Here is a 6,000-nt window from a genome sequence, read left to right as displayed (position 1 = left end):
GATTTGCTAGAATCTTCTCAAGCATTGCTTCAACCTTCGAACTACCTTGCTCCGTTGACTGACCTTTCGATGGTATATAAGGATTGGAACTCTTGTTCCCAAAATTGTTACTGTTGTTGTAGCTCCCTTGGTTCGTACCACCATAATTATTGTTCTAGTTCCCTGAGTTGTTATAAGCACCTTGACCTTGCTGAGGTCTCCATTGATTCTGATTCTGGTAACCACCTTGGTAGTTCTATCTTTGATAACCCCCTTGAGAGTTATTCACATAGTTAACATCTTCAACCTGCATAGGGGGCCCATCTTGAAACGGACCATCTTGAGTATGGTACATCCCTTTTGGCATAACTGTATCATCCTCACAAACATTTACCTTTTTAATCTGGGTTTCATCAAACTTCTTTGTTAGCAAGGAAATATTTGTTGCAAGTTCTGCCAATGTTTGCTGGGTATCTTGATTCTCCTTTACCATATTATGGATCATAGCACTACCATACGGTACAACATCAGCATTGTTTGAGTGCCAAGCCTGTATGAGTAGTCAGCTTGTTAAGTATGTTGGTCACTCGTCGATAAGATTTGTTCATGAAACAACCATCAGCTGCATTATTAGCAACTGACCGCGTTACTGGATCTAGCCCTCGGTAGAACTTCTCCATTAATATGTGCTCCGGAAAACCATGATTCAGACTCTTATGCAAATACTCCTTGAATCTCTCCTAGACTTCATATAGTTGTTCCCCCGGTCGCTGCTTAAATTATATCTCTTGTCCCGAATTTCAGCCTTTCTGCTAGGTTAGTACCATTTTGTGAGAAAAGCAGTCACCATCTCTGCCCATGTAGTAATCGAATTTCGGGACAGCTTCTCAAACCATGTTCTTGCATCTCCAGCTAAGGAATATTTGAATAACCTGAGCCGAATAGCATCTTGTGAAATGTTGTTCTAGATGTGATTAGCACATACATCCACAAAATTCTGCAAATGACATTGAGGGTCATTCTCGGTAGAGTTTCAAAAGTATCCCTCAAGCTTCAACAACTGGTATATAGAGGAGTCAATTTTCACGCTAGCAGCTCCAACTCGAGGATAAACAATAGCAGATGCATAATCTCCTCTGGAATAAGATCAGCGAAAATATTCTCATCATATGATTCATTGGCCTGATTATTCAATCAATTCCCCTAGTTACGAGCACATTGATTTTGCTTATTCTGATTCATGTTCACCTGGTTTACACAGAGTAGAAAACATGGTGTGATGGAATAAGCAAAAGACTTTAATCAAAGCAAACACTATTTAGTAATTTCAAAACCGTATTCCCCGGCAACGGCGCCAAAATTTGATTCGCTCAAATTACACCTATTAATGATATAACGCGGACGTTGTCAAATATAGTAACCCAACAAGGTTGAGGTCGAATCCACAGGGAATATGGTGTGAAAAGGTTACTAAAGTCGTAAGATGCTAAATTTAGGTCTAATGTCTTAATCCGATGATTTTGGTAAAAGTTGGTTTTTTTTTTTGACTAATTGCTATCTAATTGATTTGGGTAGTAATTTATAGTTAAAGAAACTAAAGTTGTATCCCCTTTAGATAGAGTATATGATCATAGGTATTGATCTTGATATACTTCTAATGGATCATTATATGAATGCACTTAATCTCTATATGAAGCTCTACTATTTCCCAATAAATAAAGATTATCTCTTTATATGATTTTCCCAAATATAAGAAAGTAACTATGACGAACGATTAATCATGCCGGGTAAATTCTTCTTATTCCTAAGTGAATTTATTAAAAAAAGTTTTAAGCTTTGAGTCCTTGTTATTTATTCTTACTAACCTTAATTATTTTCCCAAATAAATCAAGGTTTATGGCTTTAATCAATGTTTGCAACCATTAATTATAAATGAAGAATGAAGAATAAGTAAACCCTAATAATCCATTATGTGTATATCAATCACAAACCCAATCACAAAACACCCATCATTGGGTTCACAACCCTAGTAAGGGAATTTAGCTACTCATGACAAAGAACAAGAAATAAGAAATTGAAGAATTCACAATTGCTTACTTTGGAAGAAAAGAAGAATTGATAATACTTGAATTGATGTTTGAACCTTCAAAAACTAGAGAGTATTTAATGTTCTAAGCCAAAAGTCAAAATATGAAAACTAATAACAATTAAAACCCTACAATGACCTATTTATAGGTTTCAAAAACGTAAAATTACAGAATTTGCACTTAAATCCCAGGCGGTACTTATACGGTCCATACAACTTTTCACGGACCGTGCATGACTTATACGACCTTCATCCTTGTGTCTGTAGAGAACAATACGAACTGGTATTCCATGGTTCGTAGAACTTTATACGGCTCATACAACCTGCCCGTGAAACTACTTCCAACCTTCATCACATCCACTTAAATGGCCCATATAATATTGTACGGTCCATATAAGTGTTCGTGTTTCAGCATCTCTCTACTGTGACATTCTGTTACTTTGCCAATTTTTGTACGACCAGAGATACGGTCCGTGCAACTTTCTACGGACCGTGGAAATCAAGCTTCAGTGCAACTTTTCTGTAACTTCTAATTCTTGAACCCGAACTTTATGATTTACCTGAAACATGACAAAAACACATCAAAACAACACCCACTTGCCTAAAAACAAGTAAAACTTCTTGTGAAAAGGTATCAATTGTGCCCCAATTTCCCGGCACATCAGTTAGTCAAAAAGGTCTCTCCTCAAGGCCTTCACTGCAGGATGTGTGCCCTTGGTATCTAAAAGAAAGGACACTTCTCAATGTCAGATGCTGCAGTTTAGAATTCAAAGTTACTCCAAGCAGAATAAGAAAGGAAGATGAGTAGAATGATGAAGCAGAAAATACAAATGATGGGTCAAAAGGTGGATGTGACAGGAGAAGAGGTATACACACATAGGAGGTACAGGATAACATATGAACAGGTTTTCAGACTTGTTGCTCGACACCGTTCAATTTGTCCAGAGACCCGGTGTCTTTGTGACTCAGGTTAGTAGTCTGTTCAGTATTTTCATATGTTTAGAACTACTTAAGTACCAAGTTGGTCAAGTGTCTCCTAATTCAAAGTTCAAACCTTAAACCTTCCAATCGACGCTTTACTTCAAAATCAATTTGTCCCTTCTTTTACTCCTGTCCTAAAACGCCATCTCGAATACCGTAAAAGGCTGTCTGAACCAACTCAAGTACAAGCATCACAAACCTTTTTCAAACCAAATCGAAATGGTCTCCAAACCATCATACTCATAGCACTCAATCTCCTCTAACCAAAGTACCTCTGAAAAAATTCCAAAATCCCCCATACTCGTCCCTCCAGAAACTAGTAGACTAAGAGTTTTCGAAAAAATCTACATCCTTATCTGGTTTCCTTAACCAAAGAAATTTTTTTGACCTCATTGGAAGTGATGCAGAGGTATACCTACTATCGTCAGACTCTTCTTCGAGAAAATCTAACGACAAAAGTATAGGGGTTAAAATGGAAAGAGTTAACATTGACTACTCTACAGGAAAATAGATCGAAAATCTTAATAGGGAAGAAAATCCTGTTGATGTCTTACCCGTCTCCCACCCTGAGAAGAAAACCTGGTGCCCCATCCGTGCTGAAGCATTAGGTGCCTCAAGAGAAAACAAGAAAAAGAAATCAAAGGGAAAGACAGGAGGAGATAAGATGAGAGTCTGCTTCTCAAAAGAAGAGGAGGATAAGTATAAGTAAAGCACCAACTGCTCCAGGATCAGCGTGCACACATTGAGAAATTTGACAAAAATCTTCATGATCTGGATCATCCCCAGTAATCAGTCCCTAGCATTTCCCTCTAGTCCCTGTTCTCTCCTCTCATGTCTGACTTTTCTCTTTCAGACTGGTACAATAGTAGTTTATTTAACACATGTTTGCATTATTCGAACTACTATCTATTTTTGGGCTATTACTTTTTTTCTCATGCACTATTGCTCGTACCTATTATTGTTGTCGTCTATTTCCTTTTTTATGATGCCAAAAGGGGGAAGATATGTGTTGATGTGATTCAAAGAGGGAAGATATGCTAAAATCAAGGGGGAAAAGATCGATATGTGTTGTTTATAATTACAGGACCCTTTAGTGGGCAAAAATCTGGTTTTCCAGTTCGGAGAGGAAGATATATGTTGATGTGTTGGTGTGATTCAAAGAGGGGAAGATATGCTAAAATCAAGGAGCAAAGATTGATATGTGTTGTTTATAATTGTAGGACCCTTTAGTGGGCAAAAACCTAGTTTTCCAATTCGCAAAGGAAATGATATTATGTTGCTAACATGTTGCAGGTGCCTTGATAATAATGGTCTACTTCGCAAGGGGAACAAGTAGGTAGCTGGTCCGCAAGGGAAACATAGTCTATAAGTTTGTCATTATCAAAAAAGGGGAAATTGATACGTCCAAGTGCCTTTTGTTTTTATGATTGTCAAACTGATTCAGAACCAGATAGAGACCTGGTCTGTGATCTACTCTCTGTGCATCTTGCATGATAAGCAGAGACAGCTGTAAATCCGAGCTACTTACTGCACACAAGTACAACAGTTGAGCTGGCCCATGCTTTAGGTCAAATATTGAATGAGTGGTCTCTATTCATCCCACGTGCTTCCCACTATATATACAACATGTTCTAATATATTTTAAATCACTTGGAAAACCTAAAAATCACTCAAAAGGTGCACCCATCACAAAACACTCCAAGTGTTCAAAAAAGCTAATCACAAACTGAATGATCAGTTTCCAACATTGAAGACGCTTTATTTTCTTAGTTTGTTTTAAGCATTGTTTTATGTGCTTTAACTTGTAAACCTACTCTTCTCTTATAAGAAATTGTTGTAGGTATTTCAAATTTTTAGTAATTGTTAGGCAGTTTACCTTTCTATCTATTAAGTGGTACCCTTGGCTAGTGTTTAGTCTATGGTGTATTAGTTAGGTTTGGCTAGAGTTAATCAACCTTATTTTTCTGGGATAAATTTAGTCAAGTGGAGGTGTTTGTAATCGGTGTATTACAAAGGTTGTGGGACTACGGGAGTTAGTTCCTAGGTTGCTACTATTGTAAGGGTTGAGGGATTATGGGAGTTAGTTCCTAACTTACAATAGGTTGTAATCTGAAGTTGCTCATGTAGTCGAGTTGAAATCCTACTGGGGTAGGTCGTGATTTTTAATACCTTGATCAAGGAGTTTGTCACGGTAACATCATGTATCCCTTACATGCTGCACTGCATAAGGCAGCTGGTACACAATCAGGTCCCTCCATATACTGTTAGGTGGACGTACAGCCTCGAACAAAAGTTCTCTAAATGTTAGTTCTGGTTAAACTCTTTGGCTTTCCTGGGGCACATTATATCAGAAAAGGGCATCAGGATTGATACGTAGAAGATAAAAACTGTGAAGAGTTTGTCTAGACCCATGACACCGACGAAGGATTGTAGTTTCCTAGATTTGACTGGCTGTTATAAAAGACTTGTAAAGGGTTTCTCCTCTTTCTGTGCCTCTAACGAAGTTGACTCAGAAGGCAACTAAGTTTAGTGGACCGACGCTTGTGAGTGGAGTTTCCAAACATTGAAGGATATATTGATTTCAGCAACAGTTCTTGCACTTCTAGAAGGTCTAAAGGCTATGTTATTTATTGTGACGCTTTCGGCGTCGGACTGGGTTGTATGTTGATGCACCACGGTAAGGTTATCTCTTATGCTTCGAGGCAGTTGAGGAAGCACGAGAAGAATTACCCGATTCATGATTTAAAGTTAGTGGCAATGATTCAAGCGCTGAAAATGTGGAGGCATTACTTATATGGTGTTCATGTTGATATATATACAAATCATAAGAGCCTCCAGTATATTTTCAAGAAAAAGGAGTTGAATTTGCGTCAGAAGCGATGGTTATAACTGCTGAAAGATTATGATGTAGACATTCTATATTATCCAGGGAAGGCAAATATAGTTGTTGATGC

Source organism: Lycium barbarum, chromosome 11 (assembly GCF_019175385.1).
Source record: "Lycium barbarum isolate Lr01 chromosome 11, ASM1917538v2, whole genome shotgun sequence".
NCBI lineage: Eukaryota > Viridiplantae > Streptophyta > Magnoliopsida > Solanales > Solanaceae > Lycium > Lycium barbarum.
This window is presented reverse-complemented; position numbering follows the sequence as displayed.